Here is a 16,931-nt window from a genome sequence, read left to right on the forward strand (position 1 = left end):
GAATCATTTTTGTGTGTGTCAGGAGTGACTTGAGAAACTGCAAGTTGCTTCTGGTGTGAGAGAATAGGCCGTCTGCAAGGATGTTGCCCAGAGGACGCCCAAATGTTTTTGATGTTTTACCATCCTTGTGGGAGGCTTCTCTCATGTCCCCGCATGGGAAGCTGGAGCTGACAGAGGGAGTTCATCCATGCTCTCTCCGAATTTGAACCTACGACCTGTCAGTCTTCAGTCCTGCTGGCACAAGGGTTTAACCCATTGCGCCACTGGGGGCTCCTTAGAATCATGTTTACCTCCAGATGCTGTGGGACTGCAACTTCTAGCACTCTTCCCCATTGATTGTGTAGGCTAGAGCTGATGGGAGTTGCTATTCAACATTCATCTGACTGCATGATTCCTAACCCTCATATGAATAAATCAAACAAATAAATAAATGAAGGGAGTAGGCCAGATAAGGTAGTCTGTTTTCTCAAAGCCCAGGAGATACTGGCAGGTATGTTGAAAGCCATTTCTCGGTGTGCAAACACCAAAAGGATCATTTAAGCCTTATTTGAAAACATTGATAGCACAAATATTTATTCTGAGATTGAAGTGATTATGGAATTATTTACTTTGGAAAGTAAGTGAATAAGGGAGGACAGAATAAAAATACTAGTTTAAGAAATAGTGCTGCTTATATTGACTTTGCTCGGGGAAAGTACAGGTTCTGCTATCCCAAATCATCAAATCAAACAAAATAGTTAAAAAAAAACAGGGAGCAAATCGTAAGATATTCTTCAAAAATATACACAGAAACACTATTACATTCTACAGCAGAAAAACAGTCTTTATGAATCTGCATCTCACCAAAGCAAAATAAATTAATTAGATCTCAGTGAAGCTATCTCATTTGTGTTTCCTGTCTCAACCAAATTACATTTGTGAGTTTACCAAGCAGTGCAACAAGAGTAGAAGCATTCAGTTCTTCATCCGTTATTAGTAGCTTGAAAATATTTTGAGTTCTACCAAAAACAAACAAACAAAAAAGCATCCATGAGCAGAAGCCATGCAGAGCTTTTTTGAGGGCATTTTACCATGTTTCAGCTTCATGACAAAGAATGGTATTGTGGTATTGCAAGGCATGTATTCTCCATTGTTTGGCGATCTCTCCTAACACTATTCCTTGGAAAGATTACCCAACTACAGGACACAGAGCACAAACCAACTCTCATTCATTAGTTCCTACATTTTTCCTGATCTTTTAGCCAGGGGGTGGGATTAGTACTGCTTCAGTGTTATGGACTACAGATGTCATAATTTTCACTATTGGTTATTTTGGCCAAGACTAATGGACGTTGTAGGCCAAAAACATCTGAATACTTGTCCACCCTTGCTTTGCCCCCACTTTAAATCCAGTTTCTGCCTCCTACAGAATTCTGGGGTTTGTAGTTTAGGAAGGAGACTTTCCCAGCTTCACTAAATTACAAACCCCAGAATTCTGCAGGAGGCAGAAAGTGGATTTTAAGTGGATTCATTCTCTAGTGTGATGAAGTAGGAGACCATTTTCAGCAGATGTAGCTTGTTGACTGAAAGGTCAGAGGTTCGAATCCGGAGAGCAGCATGAGCTTCCGCTGTCAGCCCCAGCTTCTGCCAACCTAGCAGTTCAAAACAAGCAAATGTGAGTAGATCAATAGGTACCGCTCTGGCTGGAAGGTAACGGCGCTCCATGCAATCATGCTGGCCACATGACTTTGGAGGTGTCTACGGACAATGCCTGCTCGTTGGCTTAGAAATGGAGATGAGCACCAACCCCCAGAGTCGGACACGACTGGATTTAATCTCAGGAGAAAACCTTTACCTTTACTATAATACAGTATAGTACAGTTTTAAGTATAATTTAGTTAACATGTAACCAATAATAAATGCACCTCTATGCTAAATACATGAAGTTTGTAAGTAAATCAATTATGTTAACTTTTAATTACCATATTTTTTGGTCTCTTGAGAGCATGATTTAAAACAAATATATTTTATGGTTGAATAGATGTTCTTTTGGGAAACTGAAATAATGCTTCTGAAGATCTGCTGTTTATTTTGTGCATTGGCATATCTTTGTTCCTAACAGTTCAAAGAGATAACCAGGGATATCAGTCTAACAACTGAGGGCCTTTCTACACAGCCCTATATCCCAGGATATCAAGGCAGAAAATCCCACATTATCTGAATGTGGATTCAGATAACCTAGTTCAAAGCAGATATTGTGGGATTTTCTGCCTTGATATTCTGGGGACCCTTCCACACAGACCTATATCCCAGAATATCAAGGCAGGAAATCCCACAATATTGGCTTTGAACTGGATTATCTGAGTCCACACTCGGGTAATGTGGGATTTTCTGTCTTGATTTTCTGGGAAATAGGGCTGCGTGGAAGGGCCCCGAAAAGCCTAAATTGCCTTGTATGAATACTAGTGGATATTTACCACTAAGGAGAAGATTGACTCAAGCGAGTTTTTAACTCTTCTCAGGATGACCATACTTTACAAAAGGTTATGATTTCTAACAAGGTCATGCCTTATGATTATTCCAAATAGTGTGAATCTCCACACTTCCAAAAAGCCTTTGGAGATTCCTGGCTTTCCCAATATGGCTGAATAGTGTGAAGCAAAATAAAATAATGGAAAATCTATGCAGGGGAGAAGAGAAAAAGAAATAATTTAAATACAGCTTGACAATTGCAATTAAATAGCCCAGAGATTGAATTTGGCATTTTTCTTACACATGATATGATTGATGTTTGTACTTTGGAACCTTTAAAATATTTAAGCTGAAAAGAAATGAAGTGAACTGCGACCAGTTAAGGTCATCTACATAGGACAAAAATGATAAAATATTAAAATGATGGAAACAAATTTTCCAACAGTTAATATACCAAGACTTCATAGAGATGTATTATTCAAAGCGAAGAAACATGGGTGACCTATGGTCTACTGCATAATATGGAAAGGATATGAAAGTTCAAATCTACACAAGTGTAGGTATCAAGGACAATAAGAAAGGGACACAATATGCATACAAAAGGCAGATTCAGTCATTACTGGTGGTAGATATTGCAGATGTGAGAATCACTAGTATATCAGTTGTGAGAAACTGAAGCACAGATACAGTGAGATATGTAGTATGAAATGAACTCAAGTCCCAGGCGAGATCTCTGTGTTTAATAATTTGCAGAATACTGTTAAAACTGACAAAAACTCTTTGAAAGGTAATGATCATATAGGGACTCATTACATTCATGCAATGGTTATGAAATAAAATTATGACCAGGTTAATGTAATAATAGATTTTGGGCTCTTATATCGACGCAAAAAAGGAGAGGAGGGGACAGAATCTATCCATTGCAGTAGACTTAGGTCCCTTCTACACTGCAATATAATCCAGACTATGTGGTGTTGGAGGAAAGTTCTGAGAGTGCCTTGGACTGCAAGAAGATCCAACCAGTCCATACTTCAGGAAATAAAGCCCGACTGCTCATTGGAGGCCAAGATGAAGTATTTTGGCCACATAGTGAGAAGACAGGAAAGCTTAGAGAAGACAATTATGCTGGGGAAAATGGAAGGAAAAAGGAAGAAGGGCCGACCAAGGGCAAGATGGATGGATGGCATCCTTGAAGTGACTGGCTTGACCTTGAAGGAGCTGGGGGTGGTGACGGCTGATAGGGAGCTCTGGTGTGGGCTGGTCCATGAGGTAACGAGTTGGAAGCGCCTGAATGAATGAATAACAACATCAAAGGAAATAATCCACATTATCTGCTTTGAACTGGATTATCTGAGGGCCCTTCCACACAGTCCTATATCCCAGAATATCAAGGCAGAAAATTCCACACTATTTATTTACTTATTTATTTACAATATTTCTATCCTGCCTTTCTCACACCCGAAGGCGACTCAAGGCAGCTTACAAATTGGCAGCAATTTGATGCCATAACAATCCACAATATACAATTAAAACATTTAAAACAGCATTATAAAATCAATACAACACAAAGCCAGTAAAAACATATAATAACCAATCTCTTCCTGTTAAATGGACTCAGATAACCCAGTTCAAAGGAGATATTGTGGGATTTTCTGCCTTGATATTTTCGGATATAGTGCTGTGTGGAAGGGCCCTGGGTCTATACCCCCATATAATCCAGTTCAAGGCAGATAATTTTGATTTTATATGGCAGTATAGAATGGGACTAAAGGCACATGGCCAAAAACCAGGTTAAAAGGGCAGGGGGGATAGCTAAATGACGTTTAGCCAAAGTGCGGGTGGAATTGGGTTAACAGTTGAAAAGCACCTGTTAAAAAGGTGCGCTTAAAACCAATTTTGCCCCCCAAAAGCAGGATCAGATCACAGATTATTTACTTTGAACTGGATGATATGAGTCTACACTACCTGATAATCTGAGATAAGCAGATAATCTAGCATCAGTTCCTGGGATATAGGAGAGTGTAGACCCAGTCTTATGCAAAAGGTAACTATTGCATCATCTACTATATCTACTATCATCTGTTACATCTACTACTATCATCTAAGTCTGAGGAACTCTCTCCCTAGTGACACCAGATTGGCTTCCTCCCTCCTGTCCTTTAGAAAGAAACTCAAAACCTGGTTATGGGACCAAGCATTTGAACAGTAGCAGCAGCAATCTGGAATAAGACTCAATGTAATATGTATGACAATGGACTGTCCCAGTCACTGATTTTAAACCGGCGTGATTTTAAAGAAATGTTTCTTAATGTAATGTATTTTCATGGACTGTTTTTAAATGTGTTTTATAATTGTGGTTAGCACTCAAATGAGTGCTTGTTATGAAGCCACCCTGAGTCCCCCTGTGTGTGAGAAGGATGGGGTACAATTACAAATGTACAAAATAAATAAATAAATAAATCCTAGATTGTGTGTTCTTCCTCACTAATAAATTGTGCTCTCTTGAACACACACCAATGTTCCTTATGCTAGATCTACACTACCATATAATCTAGGAGAGTATTGAAACTATGCTTTGAAGCTACGTGATTGTAGCCAATGTTTTTGAAATGATTGCTTATTTAATTCTTTTTAAACTCTGTATTATGCCCTTTTTAAACTTACATTGGAAGAAAGGCAGGATATAAAACAAACTAGTAAATAAATGTTCAGATTCAAGTAACCTCCAATTTTGAAGCACCTGGAAGATGGATCTCATTTCCTGGGCATTATCTGTCAACTGGACTAAATAGTTGGACACAACATTACATGCTCAGAAGCACTTTAACTACTCGTTGGGTTGCTCTCCCTTCATTTCTTTTAAAACCCTCCTATCAGATACATCCTACCTCTATCCATGCCCAGCATTTATTTTTTAAATTTGAAACTATTACATTTGGCTCGGCCAAAGGTTTTTTAAATCCTTGCGTGTTACTGTTTATATGTGAGTTATATTAATTGTATTGTTTTTGCTTATTGTTTTTTGTTTTATTGATGTGTTGTCGGGCTTGGCCTCATGTAAGCCGCTTCGAGTCCCCTTGGGGAGATGGTGGCGGGGCATAAATATATTATTATTATTATTATTATTATTATTATTATTATTATTATTATTATGCTCCCATCTTTGTACTTGAGGAGTGCTGCTAAATTGATTTCAAATAATTATGAACCACTTCCTCCAAGTTTTATTTTTCCAAAAACTTACTCTATTAAAGCTCCCTTTTGTTAGCAATAAAAAGGTAAAGGTTTCCCCTGACATTAAGTCTAGTCATGTCTGACTCAGAGGGATGGTGCTCATCTCCGACTGCATGGAGCACCATTACCTTTCCGCAGAAGCGGTACCTATTGATCTACTCACATTTGCATGTTTTCGAGTGCTAGGTTAGCAGAAGCTGTGCCTAACAGCAGGAGCTCACCCCGCTCCCTGGATTCAAACCACCAACTTTTTGTCAGCAAGTTCAGCAGCTCAGCAGTTTAACCCGCTGCACCACTAGCAATAGGTCAGTGTAATTACAGTAACCCACTCAATTTTTTATGATAATTTTCTATTTGGTGGGGAGGAAAACGGCAATGACTGACCTAAAGTCCCCCAGTAATTTTGTGGCTTATAGGGGGACACAAAACGTGGCTCTCCCAAGTCTCAGTCCAACATTTTAGCCACTGGACCCTGCTGGCGCAGTGCAAAGGTGCCTCTCACTGGAGGGTCTTCAGCCGTTCTTCCATTATCATTATCCAGGCAGTCCTGGTTGCTCAGGCTTGCAGCTGATTTATATTATCATTACAATAGGAAAATGAAAATAAATAAAACCTGTCACACTGATGGGCTAGTTAAATAAATCTATTATATCTGCAGCCAAAGCAGTGCTCTCATGCTTTTATATATTTATATGGGCCAGGCAGAAATAAAACCTGGCAATAAATGAGCCAGGCTACAAGCATAGGGAAAGACTAGTATTTCTGTAATAATGGCTTTAATAATGATATAGTTGATGAAAGTGTACCATGAAGTAGGGTTGTTTAACGCCCTATGTAATTCTAATGGTTCAGAGAAAGCTTTCAAGGAGCACAAATCTTTTTGAAGTGGAGTGCAGTGCTGGTGCTTTGTGCCGTCTGCTTTGGTCAGAGGTAGGAATTGTTCGGCCTCCTTGCCACTGTCTCTGAACTGAAGCTCCCATCATTCCTCACAGTCGTCGATACTGGCCAGTGTCAGTGGAAATTGCTGTGCTAAATTCCCACCTCTATTTGAGATGTTTCTGAAAGGCGCTTATGTTCAGCTCGTAGTCATTATTTCCATTTCTTGGTCTAAGCAGAACCTTGAGAAGTTGGAGTGTCTTCTTTATCTTAATAGAACATTAGCTATGTAAGAAATCAGAGGTTTGTTTATTTTTTTAAGTTGAGTTAATCAAAAGGCTTCAGACATATGTTATAGAAAAGTAATTTTGAAGGGTTAGAAGGCATGATCATCAAGTTTGCAGACGACACCAAATTGGGAGGGATAACCAATACTCCAGAAGACAGGAGCAGAATTCGATCTGAACAAATTAGAGAGATGGGTCAAAACTAACAAAATGATGTTCAACAGGGACAAATGCAAGATCCTCTACTTAAGCAGAAAAAAATGAAATGCAAAGATACAGAATGGGGGACACCTGGCTCAACAACAGTACGTGTGAAAAAGATCTTGGAGTCCTCATGGACAACAAGTTAAACATGAGCCAACAATGTGATGCAGCAGCAAAAAAAGCCAATGGGATTTTGGACTGCATCAATAGTAGTATAGTGTCTAGATCCAGGGAAATCATGCTACCCCTCTATTCTGCCTTGGTTAGACCACATCTGGAATACTGTGTCCAATTCTGGGCACCACAGTTGAAGGAAGATGTTGACAAGCTGGAATGTGTCCAGAGAAGGGTGACTAAAATGATTAAAGGTCTGGAGAACACGCCATATGAGGAGTGGCTCAAAGAGCTGAGCATGTTTAGCCTGCAGAAGAGAAGGCTGAGAGGAGACATGATAGCCATGTATAAATATGTGAGAGGAAGTCATAGGGAGGAGGGAGCAAGCTTGTTTTCTGCTGCCCTGGAGACTAGGACGCAGAACAATGGCTTCAAACTACAAGAAAGGAGATTCCACCTGAACATTAGGAAGAACTTCCTGACTGTGAGAGCCGTTCAGCAGTGGAACTCTCTGCCCGGAGTGTAGTGGAGTCTCCTTCTTTGGAGGCTTTTAAGCAGAGGCTGGATGGCCATCTGTTGGGGGGTGCTTTGAATGCGATTTTCCTGCTTCTTGGCAGGGGGTTGGACTGGATGCCCCACGAGATTTCATCCAACTCTATGATTCTATGACTTAAAGTTATAATTGCTGATTACAAAGAAATCTACTGAAACTCTGTCAATGTTTTGGTTCTCTTTTGCTGTTCTGTGTTTTCAAAACATTTCCACCTCATGGTGATTCATCATACCTCTTCTAAAATCCTGGGATTGGTTTTTTGCCCCTGTTTAAAACCCGTGATTTAGTGTTGGGACTTGAAACTTGATCTTTGGCAGTTCTAGTCCAACACACAAACCACTACACTAAGCTCATTCTCTGATTTGCTGATGATACCCATTTAAGTTATTTTTTTAAAGGAATGCAGTTGTTCCATCACTTAGTACATGTTTTATTTTGTTGTATCTTAGCTTTTCTAGTAACCTATGGATGTGATCAAAGGACGATAGATGCTTTTGAACTGTGGTATTGGAGGAAAATTCTAAGAGTGCCAGGGACTGCGAGAAGACCAATCCAGTCCATACTCCAGGAAATAAAGCCTGACTGCTCACTGGAGGGAAGGATATTAGAGGCAAAGATGAAGTATTGTGGTCACAGAATGAGAAGACAGGAAAACTTAGAGAAGACAATGATGCTGAGGAAAATGAAAGAAAAAAGGACAAGGGGTCGACCAAGGGCAAGATGGATGGATGGTATCCTTGAAGTGACTGGCTTGACTCTGAAGGAGCTGGGAGGTGGTGACAGCCGACAAAAAGCTCTGGTGTGGGCTGGTCCCTGAGGTCATGAAGAATCAGAAGCAACTAAACAAATAAACAACAAAAGCTTTTCTACTGAATTATGCAATGAGAGTACTTAACAATTCATATAAAGCAAGTATGTATGTAACATATTTTAAAATGCTTTTAAGTTGGTAAAGCCTATGAATTCTAGTGGAAATTCTTATGAATACATTTTGAAAAGAGGAGCATCTCCTAATTTTATCAAGTGCTTTCTATTTTTCTGTAGAACTCACCTCTGGTTCTACTTTTACAAAATCTTTTAAAACTAATCTGAGGACTGCTGCATGTCCTGTTTCATCCACTTAGATTGCTTTTCAAAAAATAGACAAAAAGAGCAAAACCTAATTGGAAGGATTCCCAAAAAAGAGAATAAAGCCAAAAGGCAGACATTTTAAAGGTGAGATCACTAGATTAATGACAGCAGGAGAAACTGTCATACTTTCTAGACTGCTCTTTAGCTAGCAACAATGCCAACATCTCAGGAAAGACCTAGGCTATTCTTCTGTAATGGAGAATGCTATTAACAAACTGAAAAGCCTTGTAAAAGTATTCAAAATAAATTGTCTCTTTCGGTCCCAAAAATGGGAAGTTATCTTATCCAGATAGGCAAATCACAATTACAGAACAGCATCACTTTGTGGTACAGTATATGCTACATGGAATGCTACATGAAAGCATTATGGTAATGTCTCTCCCAGAGCATGGGTAGGCAAAGTATAGCCCATGGACTACAGCCACCCACTCTAGCCCCTGTCTGGTCAGCCAATGGTCCTAAAACCCCATAGAAAACATGGGGTTGTATTACCAATTGCATCTCACTGAGAATTTGATTTTTATGGTGTCTTGAGGAATAGAGGAATTGAAGGGATAAGTGTAATTCTGCAAGTGAAGGATGGCTCCTAGTGTTATAGCTCAGCCAGCTGAGGATGATGTGGAGGGGTTTGATATAGTGCAGCCAGCTGAGGGGTCTGGGGGTGCAGGGTCTGCAGGCCGTGATGTTTCTGAAGGTGTTCAGACAGAGGGGATGTTGGAACAGGATGGCAATTCCCCGGCTGGGAGAACAGAAGAGTTTTTGGTGCACTCTCTGTGTAAAAATGAAGCTGTTTTGCAGTCTGACAGGCAGAGAAGGGAGGAAGACAGATTCAACAGAAAATCAAGACTGCTTCTGCAGGGGAAGAATTCCAGGTGCAAATCAGGCAAGTGGCCAAGAGAATCTACTCAAGGTCGAAGGAATGCTTTCATGCATTGCTGTCCGTAATAAGGGGGGAAACTGCTTTCAGTTTTTAGATCAAGCAACTTTGCAGATAGAGCAAGAAACTCTTCCCTTGGTTCCCACTTCAAGTCATGTCCTGGTCAAGTTTTGCTTTAAGTCTTGGGAATTTTACCATGAACTCAAGCTCATGTATTGTTCTTTGATTCTTGGATCACTTAAGTGGATGCTTTATTCCTCGTCTTTGGATTATTCAAGCTCATGATTTTACCCTGCTCCTTGGATTTATGTTCATGCTTTAACCTTTGCAATGGAGATTTATATCTGGTTTTTTGAGACTCCTTTTATCTTACCTATTTAGATTATTTACTCTTTTACTGTGTGTGCTTTTTCAATAAACTGTTTATTTCTATGTTGAGCTTTCCGGTAAGTGCTCAAACAAGGTGAACCGTAGCTGAGGTGCAACACCTAGACACCCAGAAGTTGCCTTCTCTTGTCCATAGTACACTGAGGGCCCATCCAGACAGGGATGAAAACACACACGCTCGTGCACGTTTACTGGAGACATCCAAACAATGCCTCTAGCAAAGGCAAATTAATTCAGGACAAAGCAGGAAATCCCTGCTTTGTCTCAAATTAATTAGGTACTGGATTAGATGTGGGTCTTCCTGAAAGACTCGGGTCTAATGCAGTCTAGGCCCTGTAAGGACTCCCCCCCCCCCCCCAGTAGTCTTGGGACTACTGAAGGGGCAGACTACACAGCCCTCTTGGGTTTTCCAGGCTGAATCATCCCAGAAAACCCAGAAGGTTATAACCCCCTTCCCAAAACCCCTTAAAAACTCCTTTAAAAAGAAAATAACTCACTCAGTTGCTTTACCCTGGTGCCGGAATCCTCCTGGCATGTAGAAATGACACACCAGGAGAAGGGGGGGGTGAGGAGCAATTTCTCCCCCACCACCACCATTTTCTGGCGCATCATTTCTATGCTCCAGGTGGATTCTGGCACCACAGTAATGGTGGCCAGGTAAGTTATTTTCTTTTTTAAATAGGTTTTGGGGCAGTGATGGGGTGTCTGGGTGTTCTCCTGGAAGGTTTCTGGAGTGCATCTAGACACCCAGCACCAAACAAGCAGCCTTTCATGCCAGTGTGGGGACAGAAGGCCGCCCTGACTCAGGTTTTTTAAACCTGGGTCGGTGCAGACTTCTTCCCTGTCTGGAACCAGCCTGAGTGGACACTTTAGGAAATCCTGCTCCTATAGTAGCCACTCTGTACTATGGCAAGTCCATAAGCAAAACTGAGTCAAATAGTACCATTTCACATGTGTTCATCAGCAACTTGTACTGAGGAACATTGATAGCCTTATCTTCCACAAGTTTCTTCAGTGCATTTTAAAAACCACCTTAGTTAGTGGCCATCACTACATTAACTGTGTATTATCTGAAGAAGTGCTTCCTTTACTTTAACCTGAATCTCCCATCATTCCACTATAATAAGTGATCCAGGTTTCTAAATATATTATTTGTAAAAGAGAGACACTTTGCTCCTTTTCCACTTCCATTGAGTAAGTTTTATATACTTCTAATGTAAACCTTAATAAGATATTAAGGGCCAACTAGTCGAAAACCCAGCCAATGCAGGAATCCACATCTAAAGCATCCCTGAGAGGTAGTCATTCAGTCTCAATTTGAAAACCATTACCAAATGACAGTGTACCACCTTCTATGGTAATCTATTTGACTGTTAGGCAGCTCTTACAATTAGGACATTTTTTGTAATGTTTATTTGAAATCTCTTTTCTTTAAGTTGAATCCACTAGTTTGGATCTTATTCTATGAAGCAGGAGAAAACACGTTTGTATTGTCTTCTACCTGACAGTCCTTCAGATATTTATAGATGGCTATCATATCATCTCTCTTTTTTATGCTAATCTTGTCCAGCCTCCTCAGCAATTCCTCATAGACTCCTGACTATCATGAAAATCATTCTTTGGAAATGCTCCAAGCACATTGATACCTTTCTCAAACTATGAAGCCCAGAACCAGGCATGTTGTACTCCAGACGAGGTCTGACCAAATCAGAATAGCATGTGCGATTATTTCCCTTGTTCTGAACACTATACTTCTGTTTATATAGCTAGAGCTGCAATCACAGACTATTAATTTGGTTTATATTCTTCCAAATTTAAGTCCCCAAAGCCTGAATATTATGGAAACAAGTGTGTCTGTGTAAAGTAAAAAAAAAAATGATGTTTGTTGTCAGATAATATTTTTAAAGAGTGCAGATTCCAGCAAGTTCTGGGCATGAAGTCAATCTAATTTAAAACAAAATAATGATGAGAAAATAATCTGAGAGAGAAAGTGTAAACAGATGACCAGTCTTTAATGACCAAACTGCAGTGCTAAAGCAGGGTTATTGATATATGATAGTTAATGTAATCATCTGATAGCAGACTGATGGCAGGTAGCCAGATGTCTTGGCTAGTGACACTTACACGTGATTGATCCTTAAAGTGTCTTCATATAAATTTCAGTTTCTATTGGAGGGGAGAATAATTGTTGATATTAGATGGGGACTAGAACAACAATGCCAGGGAACCCAGAGCGATTCCAATTGGAAACAGGCAAAAAACCTATCTGAAGGTATGTTGGGGCAATAAAAGCAGCAAAAAAGAGGATTTTATACCAACACTATTACTGCAGCACAAAAGTGACCAGCAGAGTTGTTTCAGGTGATTAGGGCCCAATACAACCTGGCCCAAAAGAGAATGCCATCAATGCAACAGCACGCTGTGAAAAACTTGCCCACCATTTTGGAGATAAGATCACTGGGATTTGCTCTAATGCTGATGCCTCATTTGATACACCTAGTCTCAGCATATAACACGATTCCTTCCTTTCCTTTCCCCCTCCTAAGATAAGCAATCCAGAGTGTTTAAATCTTTTCTCACTGAGGATTTGCAGCAGATCCTTGATCATTTTTGGTGTCCTTTTCTGCATGTCACTTGCTCTTGATCAGATCCTATTTTACTGGAACCGTAAAATGCTGGTATGATAAATAAATACGAATTATTAAATATTTGGAGTAATACAGATCAATAAATTATGGAATCTCTCCATCAGGGTAGAGAATACAATAGTGATAATAATTGCATATCGGGGAAATACAACATTTGACCTACATTTTAAAAGCCATTTTAAAATACTCTGAAGAGAACTGATGCAGTCAAGATTATCACCTTGTGCTCTTGATTTGAGGGGGGAAAACACAATAGTACTGTAGCAGGGTTTGAAACACAAATAAGAATAGATTTGTTCACCAACAGCAATTAGTTAAGATGCCTTTGAATCTCACAAAATGAAATTTTTGATTGACAAACATAGTATGGGCTTGCGCTGAAGCACTCAGGTCTCATCTCCAATGGAGACAAAATACAGATTTGCTCTTGATTTACACTGATTCAAAATGTGCAAGAGTTAGTTTTTGAACCACTGCTCTTAGAACCCCTGGAACATGGATAAACAAGTAGTTCTTCAGGCACACTGGCCCAATTCTCAAAAGCCTTAGGAGTCCAAAACAACACTTTGACTGTGAACTTGAAAATGGAGCATTCAGGAACATCTGGAAAAGTGAAGGCAATGTTTCATCCCACGAAGAGCCTGGCAGCTCTCAGAAATCAACCAAGTATTGACACTGACTATGGTAGCTAAGGGACTTTGGTAACTGCAATCCAAAAATTAACATTTCTGCCTTGTGCATGATCACACAATGAAAATGTAGGCCAACTATCCACTCATGAAGGAGGATTTATCCATTGGCAGCTGGTAGATTCCATGAACCAAATCTGTTCTGGGTTTTATTCCAACCTTTGAATGAGCTGCCCAAAGCACTGAATGTATTTGGGTTCAGCACCTTGTATAGGGATTTTGAAGTGTGTACTTTGAAGGACTGGGCTAAGCCCAGAGCAGATTCATTGCTTCCTGGCATGGAATCCAGCAACCATGATGGCATGTGTAACAAAAGTTTACTGGTCATTGCTTGCTATTGGTTTTACAGGCGTTGTATCCACTTTAAGTAAGGGTGCATCTGCACTGTTTTGTTTTTCATGGCAGGAGCAACTTGAGAAACTGCAAGTCACTTCTGGGGTGAGAGAACTGGCTGTCTGCAAGGACATTGCCCAGGGGATGCCCGGATGTTTATGTTTTACCATTCTTGTGGGAGGCTTCTCTCATGTCACCGCATGTGGAGTTGGAAATGACAGAGGGAGCTCAACCTGCTCTCCCTGGATTCGACATGCTGACCTATTGGTCAGTAATCCTGCCAGCACAAAAGTTTAAGACATTGCACTACTGGGGGGGGGGGGGGGGGGATTAATACAGTTGGATACAACTTTAACAGCCATGGCTCATGGGAGTTGTAGTTTTACAAGGTCTTTAGCATTCTCTGCCTCACCAAACTACAAATACCAGGATTCAGTGTTAAAAACATCCATGCATTTTTTCCTGAGGAATTTCTGTGTTTCTATTATTTTCACTGATTATACCTGTCCACACCCATGACACCCAACCACTGATTTCTAAAGCTTTCACACACTATATATATCTTTTTTTTCCTCATGAAGCTTAGATTGAGAAAACCAGTGAAGGGGGAACAAGGGGCTCCTTGTGACAAGAAGGCCAGAGACATCCACTCTTTATTTTCTTGTATTTTTAAATCATGACTGACATTTATTTTAATCTGGTTATTGCAAAGGAATAGGAAATCCTGTTCTGAAATTGACTGCAGCACACAGACAGAAGACTTTAGCTGAGATGACGTACATGAAATATTTTGAAAGTCAAATATTAATACTGATGCTTTTAGTAAAGCAGAGCACTCAATGAGTTTCTTCTAATGAACGCTATTGTGGAATTGAGGGCATAGCTGATCTACCTAGTTATTTTGAAGGGTGGGCCCCAACCTACCTAGTTATTATACTGGCATCTGTGGTAGTTAACCTTTTGATTGTCTTAGGTTGACAAAAACAATCAACATTTTAAACATCACAGTTTCAGTTATTCTCTTATGCTTTAATTAAAACACTATCCCCAACTTTTATACTGATGTCTACGGAAAGAATGGGAACATTGAGTCTGTATTGCAGGGATAGACAGAATCTTCTTTGTTTTACAGTTGAGTCCTACACTTCAGTTAAGGGTTATACCCAGGAATCTCTGCAGGCCATCCTAAAGCCTCTGGAAGAGACTAAAACTATTGGGATTCTGAGTGTTGTGAACTGCACCTACCCAGAAAAACCTGAGAATGCTCTAGGTCAGTGATTTTCAACCTTCCTAATGCCGTGACTCCTTAATACAGTTCCTCATGTTGTGGTGACCCCCAACCATAAAATTATTTTGTTGCTACTTCATAACTGCAATTTTGCTCCTGTTATGAATGTAATGTAATATCTGATATGCAGGATGTATGTTTTTTCACTGGGCCAAATTTGGCACAAATACCCAATACACCCAAATTTGAATACTGGTGGGGTTGCGGGGGGGGGGGGGGGGGAGGGAATTGAACCAAAATTGGAAGACAGAACTCACAAGACCAACAGAAAATACTGGAAGAGTTTGGTGGGCATTGACCTTGAATTTGGAAGTTGTCGTTCACTTAAATCCAGAGAGCACTGTAGACTCAAACAATGATAGATCTGGGCCAAACATGGCATGGATATTCAGTATGCCCAAATGTGAACACTGGTGGAGTTTGGGGAAAACAAACCTTAACATTTGGGAGTTGTAGTTGCTGGGATTTATACTTCACCTGCAACCAAATAGCATTCTGAACCCCACCAACAACAGAATTGGGCTGAACTTCCCACACAGAACCCCCATGACCAAGAGAAAATACCGTGTTTTCCGATGGTCTGACACCCCTTGCGTTCCCCCCCTAGGGGTACTGACCCCCAGGTTGAGAAACACTGCTCTAGGATGAACTGGGAACTGCGTGGCACACCAAGCCCTCTCATCAAGTACATTTTAAGCCTAAACATTGCCAATTACAGTATCATCCCCAGATCCATAGACCTGAAACTCATAGTTTAGTTTATCCCTGTCTACAAAATATGTGCTGTTCTGGCATTTTCTATCCTTCCAGGCCATTCTATGGTATGCATCCTCCAGTTGTGCTTCAGGATCTAGTAATGCCCAGGGAGATGATTAATATTATTATGTTATCTTCCAAAAATTGATAAATTTATCCTTCCATTTTAGAGACTCATCAGAATTTGGTCTCCTTAAAGCTTCTAATGAAATGAAATTCAATGCACTTTGTGCCAAATGTTATTTTCCCATTTCTTAAAAAATGACACTTTTAGCTTTTTCCAATATTATGCTATTAATAGTTAAGATGACCTTAAATTTATTTCAGCAAATCTGAAATAAATTTAATACTTGGAGTGGTCAACTGTTTGTTTGGCTTTGTTGCTTAATACTGAATTATGGCCATATTTAAATAATGGATTGGGTTAACCTTCTGAATTGGCATTCTTCGTGTGGTATACATTTTTGGACTGCAATTCTCCCAGTTTCCCATCCAGCATGGCCACTGGGAGATTTAGGGGTTTGTAATCCAAATATTGTATATACTCGAGAATAAGCTGAGGCACCTAATTTTCCCACAAAAAACTGGGAAAATGTATTAACTCAAGTATAAGCCAAGGGTGGGAAATGCAGCAGCCACTGGTGAATTTCAAAATAAAAATAGATACCAATAAAATTGCATTAATTGAGGCATCAGTAGGTTAAATGTTTTTGAAAATTTACACAAAACTTTAATTTAAGATAAGACTGTCCAACTCTGATTAAACCATTATTCTAACTTTCTTCAGTGCAAATGTGCTTACATATCGTTCCAATAGTAATAAAGAGAGTGAAATTATAAATGTAATAACAATAATAAATAGAGTAAAATTATAAATGTAATAATAACATTAAGTACAGAAAAATGATAAATATAATAATAGAGTAAAATAATGAATGTAATAATAATAAATAGAGTAAAATAATAAATGTAACAATAACAATAATAAATACAGAAAATTACAAATGTAATAATAATAATAGAGTAAAAATAATGTAAATGTAATAATAAAATAAAAGACTAAAATAATACATTTAATACTACTACTACTACTACTAATAATA

The 16,931-nt window shown here is 39.5% G+C and overlaps 1 long non-coding RNA gene across 2 annotated transcripts in view; it reads left to right on the plus strand.

Annotated features, from left to right (window-relative positions):
• The window catches only part of LOC132775469 (uncharacterized), a 68,225-nt gene that overhangs the window by 24,932 nt on the left and 26,362 nt on the right, over window positions 1–16,931 (plus strand). For both annotated transcript variants that reach the window (XR_009631545.2, XR_009631544.2), the window contains exon 2: window positions 14,917–15,054. This is a non-coding gene — a long non-coding RNA (uncharacterized lncRNA). The remainder of the gene's footprint in view (window positions 1–14,916; window positions 15,055–16,931) is intronic.

Source organism: Anolis sagrei, chromosome 5, assembly GCF_037176765.1.
Source record: "Anolis sagrei isolate rAnoSag1 chromosome 5, rAnoSag1.mat, whole genome shotgun sequence".
NCBI classification, from domain to species: Eukaryota; Metazoa; Chordata; class Lepidosauria; order Squamata; family Dactyloidae; genus Anolis; species Anolis sagrei.